Below are 13689 nucleotides of genomic sequence, written 5' to 3'. Positions count from 1 at the left end.
CTACATCAGGGTCATTTCTTTAGAATTTTGTCTTATGCAAAAGATACATTGCCCTTCCACTAAAAACAGAGACTAATGGGGAAAAAATAATCTGCCAGGTTGCACGAAGTATTAGAGATACTTCAGTTAGAGTTTCTGCAGAAAGATTACAAAAAAGACCTCTTGCTTAATTTGCAGTCACTGCCTGAGAGTGATCCTTCACCTATTCTAACACGTATGTAAGAGCCTTTAAGCAAATCATGCACAACCTTAAAGGAGTCCTCAAAAGACAGAATGCATCCAATGTAGATTATGGTGTGAAAAAGTGAGTCGTAATGATTACATCAGCATGTCTGGTTAAAAATGAATTTTCAAGACTGCAAACTGCCTGTCCATAAAGTAGCCTAAAGTAGGTGTTTAGGGAGTATCAGAGCCAAAGCTGTGATGCAAATTTCAAGTAATTTAATCAACTGGGCCCTAAAATATATCCCTCTTCCCCCAATACTGCATGCCTTTAAAATTTTAATTTTCATTAATGCTTTCACATACTGAAAAAGAAAAATCTAGGAGCACGGTCTACATAAAATTTGTATCACTGGACTGGGCAGTACTGAGTTCAAGAACATTATTTAAACTAATACTTTATTAGACTTTATATCTGGCTTCACAGAAGAATGTGCAAGTAATAATAATAATAACAGTGAGATCACGGCAGTCTCTGCTTAAGATCATAGTTGGTTCAGGGTTCAAGTAGGAAAGGGAGAAAGAGAACGAGGGATGGCCTTCCCAACAATTGGGTAGCTGGCTAATTGCTCGGTGGAAATAAGGTTCCCCTTTATAAGTGCAATAGTGTTTATAGCAAAAAGGCAAAGCAACCAACTTTAGAAAAACAGTGAATTAAGGGTTAAAGAGAAAGTTCCTATTTTACATCACAACTTTAAGTCTTTCTCCTTTGACTCCAGCCCAAAGGAAGATCCCAGTAGCACTTTTTTCCCCTCACGTTTATTTTTTGTTTGATGTGACCTCTGCCAACTGGCTGGATTTCTTCCCTGAATCCATGATGCTTCACCAAGCACTGTGATGGTCCATGGGTGTCCAGGAGTTGGAGTTATTGTTTGGAACTGTGTTCAATGTAGAGATATTGGCAGGACAGAGAGATCCCCATGGGGCGTAGTTTTAATGGTGGTAAGCAAAAAAAATAACAGTCAACTTTATCTACTGGTTTTGCATTTTGCTTGTTGTTGTATCACTGATACCCTGTGAGAGGCCTGGTAGGGGGCTTAATACTCAATATTTCTTACATTGCCAACACCTGAGGTTTTGGAATTGCCCTTTCTTTCTCTGAAAAGGGCACAAAGTCGATAGACATAAATTTTAATTTCCAATTTAACTACCTTTTCTGTGTGTTTATAGATTTTACATGAAACAAAAGCAATATGCAAGTCTAGAATTCTTACTGGTTCTGTAGAAAATAGGGTGAGCTAATGAATTCATTGCTTTTGTTTTCCTAAAAATGCCCAAGAGTTTTGGTGGAAACTCCATTTTCAATATATTTTTCTGTATTATACCTTCAGATCCTCCATCACCTATTAAACATTTCAAACCATATTGGAAAGGTGATGTGTTTAATCCCACAAGAATAAGCTAACTGTTCTTCTACTTGTCAGATATTGAGGGCAGCAGGCTCCGTAGAAATGATCTCATCTGTTCTCCAAAATAAAAAGTGCCTGAGTGACAGAATAATAAAGGAAAGCAGAGAACTAAAATAGATATGAATATGAAAAAATATGATGGCCATTACAATTGCTCGAAAATTCACAGATTCTTATACAACATACAGCTATTCACTGTGACTGAAATCGTGGCTCCATTAGAAGCCAATTGGAGTTTTGCCATTGTCTACAATGGAGGCAGGATTTCTTTCCAGGAGAAAGAATCTGGCTCTTAGAGAGTTGTTTCTACACTTCTTTGAATAAACCAAGCAAAGCAGTATGTTTGCATCAGTTTTATGTGCTCCCTCTTTTTCAAAATAGTTCCTTTAAACTCAATAAATATTCATCCAGGAGCCTGTAAATTGATTACATTGATTTTTCTTTCTAATATCAGTGAAGTGTAAAATGGAGGCCAAAGTCCTGCAATTTTAGCCTTGCAAAAGAAATGAGTTTTCTGAGCAGAGTTGCTTTCAGTTAAAAAAATGACATTTTGCAGCAGCAGAAGTATAAATAATTTTAATAAGTGCAATAAAATATTACTTTTAAAGATTTAAATTTTGATTATTAGAGGAAAATTCTTTATATTAGTGCCTTTATTAGTGAAGAGAAGCTGCCAGACATTTTCAGAGATATGTTTCAAGGGATACTAGGCTGTGGATCATTTTGTTGATGTAGTTATCTGGTAAAAAGCTCTACAGCCAGCCAAAATGTGGGGAAACATATTTGCCAGCTTGTTTTTTTCATAACTGTGGAATCTGACTTTGTATGTTTCTACTCTTTTGCCATTCATTTAGGCAATGGAAACATTCATATGCAACTTTCATGACACACAAATGTTTAGAACATAGTAGTGTTCAACTGCATGATAATATATATAGTTTTGTTTGCACAAATGATTCAAACAGTTGTCAGTAACAAGTTCTGATTAAGCAAGATCCTTTTGGGGATTGTTCGTCAACAGAAAAAAGAGCTGAAATGCCTAAATAAATTTTTCCTTATGTATAGTTTGTCCAGCTGTAGAAGATACCCAGAACAAAATGTTCTCTGGAAAGAGAGCAGCACTGAAAGGAAGAGCGTGCAGATTTAAAAAAAGAAAAGTACCATGTGTTCCCATAACATAAAATATAATTTATTATTCAAAATCCTGAATTAGTATAACAGTTAATTATTCAATGGATTATAAAGTTGTAGCATTACATACATATATAATCATAAATGTATGTTTTCTTCAATTCCAAGTAGGATAGTATTCAAGTATTATAATACTTATTATATTATAGTTAAAACACATTGGCAACAATCCAGGGGGTGTCAATTTTAGTGTCCATCAAAACAAGGGGGAAGGTTTGGACTTAGGGTGATAGGAAATAGCTGAGGCTGAGATGGGAAACTGATGAGTGGAGTGTGGGTAGAGAGCTAAATGAGTCTTGTACTTATTTTATTGGATTTAGAAGTCTGTACTGGGGAATATGCAGTCTCTCACCTTTAATCTAAGTTAATAAAGTATAGTATTTGGGTATAATATATTTACAATATGTTGCAAGAGTAGTATAATAAGATCCACACTTTCCTTTGTATATACAACATTTACAGCTATATTATGAAAAATCATTGCTATATTGTGTAACATATTATAGGTTACATTTACTATAACTATATATTTGCTATGTTTATTAAATGTATAATCTCACAATATTATCATTATAAAATTATTTATCTCTTGGTTTCTGAATTTGAACCATTTTTGACCAAATCTTTTTGCTATCCCCAAATTCTAAAAACAGCAAATAGACTTTTGACTGAACTCATGATCCATTAATAGACCTTCATTACTAAAAATTACAACACCTTCTTAATGTCATAGTAAAACTGAAGAAACTTGCTGACTTTTTGCTGGATTTAACTACCTAAGTCACTGGCCTTCCCCAAATTTATGTTGACTTTCTGGGCTTTTAAAAACCCCAAATTCAAGGAGAATCTAGTAGAGAGGTTGGAAAGCCTTGTGAATTTTATTTGCCAAAAAATTGCTGAACCAAAATAGATAGATTTTACAAAGCAATCAAATTATAACTTATATCACTGAAAGCTGAAAAATGTTAAGTTAAAGTCCTTTCTTTGACTGAGGAAGCTATGGCAAAGCAATTAAAGAACTGGAGGAGATGCATCATCCTTTCCTTTGAGGTTCTCTGTATTTTTGCTCTGTGCCACAATTGTCCTGTTTTCAGCTGGGATAGTCTGTTATCAATCTGTGACCCTTTTTTCTAGAACACCAGTACTGCCAAAGGGATAAAATGCAACCAATTGAAATTTACCTAGGTAAAATGGTAGATATTATCTGGCAGCCTCACAATAATGGTAACATGAAAAGGTAACATGCTTTTCTTGCTTTCATAAAACATACTTTATTTTAAAAGTACTAGACACCTGAGAAATATTAATAGGCATGTTTCTTATTTGATTTGTGGTGTTGACTTCATCAGCAAGGTTTACATGTTCATCATAGTCATCTTTCATGAGTAAAAGGGCTGGAGTAGTGTATAGGGGTTGTTGAAACCAAGGATCCAGTTGTGGAAAGGAAGTCATTCTGCCACTCAGTCAAGGCTGAATAAGGCTGAATTCTGAGGTGCCCCCCTCTGAAGTACTAATAATATCTACACTGCAAAGTGTATGGTGGGGGGGAGACACCCGTACTTGCCAGACCGGTCTTTGAGCATCTCCAAAGTAGAGCCACATATCTGAATAGCAACATTCAAACCAATTGCCCATTCATCCAGTACTAGAAATTCTAGGGGAACAGTTCTTGATGCCTCACTACCTTTTAAGATACAAGAATTTTTTGAGATCTGAGTTAGAGTACTTAGATTCAAAACCTATTTCCCTCCCAACAATGTAGTTAGCCTAATAAAAGGTTAAAAAAATTGCTTCACGCATTTTTCCTGGATCATTGCTGCTACAACATCACTCCAGTACTATCCAGCCTTGTGTCATTCTAGGTATTAGTTTACAGTGTATTATAGGAAAACTTTGTGTCCTTTCTGAGCCCCCAGCAAGAAATGCTTGATTTCCTGCCAGTATTTTTAATGAAGTATTTATGGATTGCAGCTTCTTCTGTCCATACTAGTAGATGCCAAGCCATGATTCAAGTACTTGTGGATAAATTGTTCCTACTTATGGCTGTGTTGTTGTTGTAGAGGTTTCAAATGGTTAGGAAGATCCGTTTTCATCAAATTACTGAAGATTGTTCAGCAATGGCAGATCTCAGAGGGAAGATGATGCATAGTGGATGCAAACATGACAGAGAGGGGTGCTGACTATAGATGAGCCCAGGTGCAGATAAGACAGGCACTAGGACAGGCACTAGGAACTAGAGTTTATTAGGGAAATGGGGGACTTGTTTTTGAGAGGAAACTAGAGGAACTTAGTTTGTATGATCTAGCAAAACAAAGACTGAAAAGGGACATGATTGTTTTGTAGAAGTATATCAGTGAAGGTCTGCAAGGAAAATTATTTAAGATAAAAGATTATGTTGTCATCAGAACAAATCTGTATAAACTGGCCATGAACAAACCGGCCATGAACAAAGCTGGAAATTAGAAGAAAGTTAGCAGCTAGTTGAGTATCAAAATTCAGGAACAGCCTTCCAATAGGAATGGTCAGGCCAAAAATCCCAAGTGCATGCAAAAAAGCCACACAAGATGGGGTCTGATCAATGTATGTAAGGATTTATATGATATGGTGCCTGTGATAACAAGTGGCTGTACTCAGTGATCTAGAAGGTTCATTCTGGACCCATGTTATAAATCTAATGTCATATGTATAAATGAAATTGTCCATCATTACTGTACTCAGTGGTACATGGGAAAGGAATGGAGTAGTTATATTTGTTTTTGTATATGTCTGTCCATTCATGAACTGAATTGACTGGTACCTTTCACATCCAGAATTGTCCATTGGTTTTAGGACATAGTGACATGGCAAAGAAACCACTAAGCTAAGAACAGGGCAGTGACAATATACAAGTTAAAATCTAGACTAATTATAGATATAGGATTCTGCCAGAATCTTCCATTCCACTTCCATTAACCTCTCCCACTGTCCATGAATATGGGCTACTGAAGGCTGCTGGACTTTCTGAGAAGGCATCTAAGAAATCACTTAATGGCCTGCTAGTTGCACTCTGTAGATGCCAGTGCAAGAAGTTCAGACTAAAGTAATTAGATAGAATAAAAAATTATGAGATCATGAAACATGCATGGCTATCCACATGTGTGCAGACAGCTCAGAACTTTATTTGGATGCTTTTTGAGAATGCCAGAGAACAGACTCCTTAAATATGCCAGGTGACCTCTGGGGAAAAAAAGAGGGATGTTGACCCAGAAGGACACAACAGAATAGTGACTGAAGCCACATCTTTACAGATCAAAAACTTGAAAAATTAAATGATAGGAATGGCTGGCATTCGTTGACCCCTCTCATATGCAATTGATGGTGCAAGAAGGTGGTTTGGATTGGAATTGCACCGTGATAATTCACAAAGAGCAGAAGACCTTTCACTAAGCATTGGGGCTAATGTAATAGCCAGTCATGAAAAGTAAATGTAAATGATTGGACTAGTATTGTCACTGACTAGTGTTGTTTGCAGATCTGTTCACAGGCATTAAGAGGTGAGAATTGTTTTTTTGCTTGCATATACTTCATACTGTCTGGCCTTTATTCACTGCATGCAGCTTTCTGATCTATTATGATTCTTATCTTAATGTCATCTAAATAACATGCTTTCTGCACAGCACAGTGCATTTTTCTGAGTTTGTTACAACTGAAACACACTTGTCTCCAGATTTTAGAGGCTCATTCCTGTCCAGACTGAAGTGCACTATATTCAGTGGTCAGGCTTTTGTGGAAAAGTATGATTGTGTTCTACTGCAAAAAGCATACTCTTCATTTAGAAGACCACAGGCCAGATCCCCTCACTTTTGTAAACTACAGTAGTTTACTTGGAGTTAGTGGAGCTCTGACAGTGCACCACAGATGAAGGTTAGCCCTAGCTGAGGCTGAGTTGCCCGTTCCTTTGCTGACAAAGGGTCAGCAACCTATGGCCTGTAGGCCAGATCTGGATCATGGATACGTGGCTATAGTAGCATTTTGTGGCAAGGGCTTCAGCAGCAGTTGTTTTCTCCTGCCATTACAGGGGAAAAGTACTGTCTGCAGGTGCTCAGGAAAAGCAGCAGTGGTGGCTGGTTCCTAGTGCCTGCCTGCCCATCTCTGACCCAAACTGGGTCACTCTAGCCCATAGCCCAAAAAAGGTTGCTGACTGCTGCTGTAGACAATAAAGGTAAAAGCCTGGAGGTAATGGCCTCAGGGCTACTGTGTCCGAACAAGCAGCTGCCACAGGGGAAAAACTTGCCGCCCCCCCCCCCCCCCCCCCCCTCTTTCCAACCCTAATTTTCTATAATTTCTATGAACTTCTTGGTGCAAGAGAGGTTGCATTTTCTGTGCTAAGGCAGAGTTGTTTCTGTTCAAAAGCTTTTATCATGTGGTTACAACTTCTTATTCCTCTAGGAAACTCAGGTTTTCCCAGGACATCCTGGTCATTCCATGCTTCAGGCACACAATACAGGCATGTATTGAATGTTGCTGTCACTCATGCACCAGTTTGAGTCTGGGTCTTTGTGGTGACATGTAAGATACCATCAGCTCAGGTTTTTATAGCTGACAGTCGAAACCACAGTTTGAATCTATGCTTTCAAGAATCCACTGTTTAAAAGCACAGAGGAGTAATATTTTCAAAGTGAAAGAGGATTGATTGATTCATTGCTCATTCACCTAAATCAGAGATAAAGAAATGTGTTTTCTTGACATCCCAATCACGCCTGCTACTATTCCTACCAGTACTAGAATAGTTTAGAAATTGTTCTTAGGAAGAGATGTATTCTACCTGACTTCTATAAATTCTATCTCTCATGCCCATTTTAATAGTATTTGAACAGTCTTCAATGTACCTCTTGTCACATCACGTTTGTCGAGTCAGGAATCACTGTATCTGTAGTTTACAGATAAGAAACAGGTACAGAAAGATTCAAGGCCAGATTTTCAAAGGCATTTAAGCACCTAAGCATGTAGATTGGCACCATAATGCAGTTCTTGAAAGTACATAAACAGCTTATTTCTCAAAGGCCAGATTGGTCATTTAGGTGTTGCCACTTAGGTTTTGCAGTGACTAAAAACTAGGTGCCAGGCCCCAGGAAAGCAGAATTAGACAGAATTGAGCATCTCTGTTCCATATACAGGATATGGAGAGAGTTAGGTTCTTCCAAAAGGCCATTCAGAGTGCCTGGAGCTAGCTACTAGGAAATACCAATGGCAAGCATGAGTCCATGGGTGGATCTAGGATTGTGGTGACCATCTTCAGCTGTGGATGCAGCCTCTTACTGTGATCCAGCACAGCTTCTACCAGAGCTCTGTACGTCTTGTGAGCTCTCTGTGCTGTGAGCAGCAGTCTACCTGGAGTTTCTGTTTTCAGACAGCTCTGGAGTCTGTAGTTCCTCTCTTCTTGCCTCCCTCACCCAGTTCATCAGCAGGGAAAAAGAGGGGATGAGTGGTGGTGGCACACAGCTCCTGGGCTCTGTGAAAGCTATTGCTCCAGAGCCATGGGAAAGCAGGGGCTCCGGCCAAAGCCTATGGCAATAAACTGGTGAACTCAAAGAGCTCACAGCACCTGCAAAGTGCCCGTGGGAGCCCCGGTGACATGCTGGTGACCTCAGAGAGCTCACTACACATGCACCACAGACAAAAGAGGTGTGGCTGCACCCCTCCTCACCATGATATTGGATTTGCCCATGGAAGTATCTGTGTTTTGTAGAAGGTCAAGTTTCAGATTCATTTCATAGATTCATAGATTGTAGAGTCAGCAGGGACCACAATGGATCATCGTGTCCAACCCCCTGCCCCTGGCAGGAAAGAGGACCAAGGTCAGATGACCCCAGCCAGGTGACTATCTAGCTTCCTCTTGAAGACCTCCAAGCTAGGTGATAGCACCACCTCTCTTGGAAGCCCATTCCAGATCCTGGCCACCCTTACTGTAAAAAATTTCTTCCTAATATCTAACCTAAATCCACTCTCAACTCGTTTACATACATTATTCCTAGTCACTCCCTGGGGTGCCTTAGTAAACAGCACTTCCCCTAATCCCCGTTGACCTCCCCTAATAAATTTATAGGCGGCCACAAGATCTCCCCTCAGCCGTTTCTTGTAAAGGCTGAAGAGATTCAACTCTCCCAACCTCCCCCCGTAGGGTCTATCACAAAGGCCACTAGTCATGAAAGTGGCCCTCCTCTGGACCCTCTCAAGATTCCCCACATCCCTCTTGAAGTGCAGCGCCCAAAACTAGACACAGCCTGACCAGTGCCACATAGAAGGGGAGCATCACCTATTTTGTTGTATTAGTCATGCACCTGCTAAAGCACGAAAAGGTGCGATTGGCCTTGTTGATGGCCTCGTTACACTGCCGGCTCATGTTCATCTTGGAGTCAATTATGACTCCAAGATCCCTGTCTGCCTCCGAGCTGCTGAGAAGGACACTCCCTAACCTATAGGTGTGCTGGGGGTTCCTCCTTCCCAGGTGGAGTACCTTACATTTATCTTTATTAATTAAATCTTTATTATTTATCCTAGAACTGTTTTTTTTAACTCCATTCTCAGTACTACGTTGTTTACTAGTCTATATAGATGCGTATGATCTCAGGCCAAATGTTTTCCTACAGTTTCTTCTTCACTGCCTTGCCAGAAGGATATATTTTAAAAAATCAATTCTCTGATAGCATAAAAATACAACATATTTACCAGAAATTCAGATTAATGTTTAAAGCAGTTTTATGTCACACAAGGAACTGTTATATAGACAGGTCCCAAATGTTCCTCTCTATTGACAGTGGTTGATCTATTGTGCTATGTGTTCTTGATGATTATTAGCTCATGCCCCATGCATTCACAGATTAGTATTAATCTTCATATATCAGTAAGGATAAGGATGTTCCAGTATTTAAGCTAAATTGTAAAAATAGAACTCTGGTTGCAAAACTCCCAGCATATTTATGCTTACTTGGTGCCAAAGCTAAACACTTGGTATTGTGAGTAAAAGTAGACCAGAAAGAAAGGACTATATGATGATCCCTTTTATGCCCAGCAAGAATGAACTAGAATGAACTTTGTATGATGCCTTAGCTAATACAAGATGCTTTTGTCCTTATGCTTGTTGAATTTTTGGAATCCTTTATTCAATATTAGATAAGAAACCGGTCTGATGATTTATTAATAATCTTGCTGATTAATTGGTTGAGCGTACTATAGATAGGGAGGCATTAGTTAGGCGTGTTGATCTTGCTCTGTAGAAAGACTCCAGAACTTCAACAGACCAAGGATTATAACTATATACTTTGTCACTGACTAATTATGTTTTTGATAACTAATAAATTAACTGGGCTTTGTCATTTTTCTCGCCTGCCCCATTTTTGGTGTTATTATTGGGGAGGCAGTTCCCTGTCAGGGGTCCGGAGGGGTCTTGACCCTGTGGGTGTCTTCGTGGGGCTCCAAACCTCCCCTTTACCCCACCCTTACCATTTCCTCAGCCTGCATAGATGCTGCTCCCTGCAGGTCTTTCCACACTGCCCACCTTAAAAGGGTTGGATTTTCCTGGCCGTCAATATTCAAGGGTCTGTCCTTCATCTTTGGGTTGGCTTCCCATCTCCCGAGAAACTAAACCTGCCCCGAGAAACTAAACCTGCCCCGTCCGGGGCCAAACTGTAACTGAAGAAACTCAACAGAAAATGACCGGCTTCTGCCGGTGGGCTCCTGAGATTCCCTCTCTCTGGGCCCTCAGTCCCTTCTGGGAGACTTGTCCGTCCCCTTTATCTTAGTAGACGTGGGTACAGGCAACCACCCTGTGTCCAGCCTCTGCCAACTCTTCTGGCATCACCTCCCTGGGGCCTGGTTGATCTGTGGTCCAGTTGTCCTGGTCCCTCCAGCCGGCATTGTGTACTTCCCCCTCCTCGGGACTCATGATTCCCCATGCTCTGCCCACTGCAGGGCTGTCTGGGGATGCTCGCGGGCTTGAAGAGCCATCCCCAGCCACAGCATCTGAGCTCCTGGTCAGAGCCCCTCTGGTTCCTGGCAGTGTCCCTTGAGGTTGCTGCCGCTCAGTGAGGCTCCCTTGCCCCAATCGGCCCTTGAGGCTGCCCTCTGCCTCACACATCTGGGTCCTCCAGCAGGTGCCCGGTTCCTTCTTGTGGCAACTGGAGTTGGAACCTACCAGCTCTGCAGCCAGCATCTCCCAGCTGGCATTCTGCTCCTTGCTCCTCGGCGCCCCCTCAGCTGGATCCCTGGCTGCCTTTTGAGCATCCCGCGCTGCTCGGGAGCCATGCCCCCAGCTCTCACTGATAGACACAGGCTCAGCAGTTTTGCAGCTGTCTGAGCCTGTGTGTGTCAGCATCGGTGTTCAGATCTCTTCCCAGCTGCCACCTGTCTCTGTTCCTGTGGTAAGTGTTGGGGTGTGCTGATCAGGGTCCGGACCACACTGGGGGGTGCTCCTGCCTCCCCTCTCACACCCCACATTGGCCTCATCTTATAATCGCATGTAAGGAAACCTCACTAAATACATTGTCTATCATTAAACTGCTGCTAAAAGTAGCATATGCTCAGCAATGGAAACCAACTAAGAAGTTTATTAAATGCAGCCAATACTGAGCATGACTATAGAACACATGGCCCACATTGGGCAAACATGCTGATGGGAACTTGTGTGTGTGTGTGTGGGGCCCTAAAAAAAACAAAAAACAGGCAGTTTCTCCCCCAGGAGGGAACTGGCATTGGGCCTAGAGGTATTGCGATACCAGACCAGTACCGGGAGGGCCAGAGCCAGTACCAGTACCCTCCTCTTGGTGCCAAAAATGCTTGATCTTTGCCCAAAGGCCAAGATACAGATGGGAGCCTACCCCACTTTTTTTTTGGTTTCCCAAAAATATTTATATATATTGTCAAGTGCACCACAGCATTCACAAGACAGGTTAGTAGAGGGATAGTAAGATATATATGTGTGTGTGTGTGTGTGTGTGTGTACAGACACACAGTTATGAGGTGTGTGTGTATATATATATAGATATATATAACTTATAATATGTGTGTCTCTGCATATATATATATATATATATATATATATATATATATATATACCTCATAATTGTGTATATGTACGTGTGTATACACAGACATACAATTATGAGGTATATATATTGCTATACCTCTACCAACCTGTCTTGTGATTGGTGTGGTGCACTTGACAATCCAAAACACACCATTCTTATTCCCATTAGAAAACTGCATCATACACCCATGTTCCTGCATGTTCATGTATGTTTGCCTGTCACCATTACCTTTAAATGTAACAATTATGCAAAAAATCACCTCAGTGCACTCTCCCTTCCTTTCCCCCCAATCCAACTCCCCTGTCTATTTGCCCATTCCTTTCGTGTCATTGTCTTCATCATCAGTCCCTTCTCTTCCATATGATGTCCACCATCTCTTTCCCATCTGTTGTCTTCTGCTGTCTGTCTTCCTGTAGTACCAATGCATCTCATACAGTTCTACTTTGATGCAACCCTCCACTGAAAGGTTTGTGTGTCTATTAATGAGCAGGTTCCTGATCTTCCACAAGACATTCCTGAAGCAGGAGATGAATTGGTTGAAGCAGTCTGTCAGGGTCCCTTGCTGCTTAGTCAAGAGTCCATACAGAACTGCTGTCTGGTCAAGGTTATGAAACCTGTCACCACCAGGAGGAGTACACATTCTCTAATGCACACCTCTGGCATATGGGCAGTCCCAAAGGAGGTGGTCACTTGTTTCCACCTTCCCACCAGCAGGTTTGCCTGGGGCAGTTGGATGGGTCTCTTTGCCCCTCACTATTTTTCCACGCCCATGCTAGGAGTGCCCAGTGGGCTACCTGCCAGTTCAAGTCTATATGTTCCTTGTGCTGGTCCTTGTGGAAGATTCATTCCTATGCGGCCTGGCAGCTGCTCTCGGCTAGAAGGTTCACAGGTGACATGATTTCTGCTGCCCTTACCACCTCCTGGATTGTACAGTGGTTTGTCAGAGTGGCTGAGGCCTTGTTGTGTCATTTTTATTTGTCCCAAAAGCATTTCAGGATCTTGTAGAACCATGATCTCATAGGACCATGGTAGGAACCTACCATAAGGATAGGTAAGTGCAGCCCACATGAATAAGACATATGGTAGTGCCCATTGGGCACAGTCCCCTTCACAGCCAATTCCTGTTCAAGTCACAGTAAACCATGATATTGCATACACTTTGACTGCTTCTGCTCCCACAGATGAGCTGTGCCTTTCTTTCCAATATCCAATCATTCCTGTTTCTTCACCAGTCTTAAATGCCTGGCAAAAATCACCTAGGAGAACATTTACAATCTTGGAATTCTCCTTTGCCTGACAAAGGGCATTTGGGCCCAAAAGCTTGCAAATAAAGAATTTATTTTGCAACTATCTAGTTGGTCTAATAAAAGATATCACCTCTACCCTGAGTTTTGTCTGGCAAAAAACATGAAAGGGGACCACAAACAGTTCACCTAGAATCCCTCTGTTGCTCTCTCAGCCTGGCACATATGATTAGCATGGCCCTGTCCTTCATGAGGTGATGCCTGACAAGGTTGCCCTGTGCCTCATCTGAATATACATTTTTGGAGGATCCCAGGACTCGTGACAAGAGCACCCAGTTCTAGTCATAAGTGGGGGCTAATTAACACATGAATACTTTGTGGGGGGTATCTGGAGTACATGCACACACTGAGCAGTGCTGAGCTATGGGGTCACCCCCAGGCTTCAAATCATGTTGACTCTGCTGGGGTCCAGCCCAATTAACTATGTGGTAAACCATGAGTCTTTGGCTTTGGACTAATATCATGCTGTGTTTGTACTACATATAGGTAGGTGTTAAA

The 13689-nt window shown here is 41.3% G+C and overlaps 1 protein-coding gene across 1 annotated transcript in view; it reads left to right on the top strand.

Moving 5' to 3' along the window:
- CAMK4 (calcium/calmodulin dependent protein kinase IV) overlaps nt 1-13689 on the top strand; it is a 351293-nt gene that overhangs the window by 204723 nt on the left and 132881 nt on the right. The gene's annotated exons all lie outside the window — the stretch shown is intronic.

The sequence above is a fragment of the Alligator mississippiensis genome, chromosome 3 (genome assembly GCF_030867095.1).
Source record: "Alligator mississippiensis isolate rAllMis1 chromosome 3, rAllMis1, whole genome shotgun sequence".
Taxonomy (NCBI): Eukaryota; Metazoa; Chordata; order Crocodylia; family Alligatoridae; genus Alligator; species Alligator mississippiensis.
The sequence above is the reverse complement of the archived record's forward strand: the minus strand, read 5'-3'. Positions and strand labels throughout refer to the sequence as shown.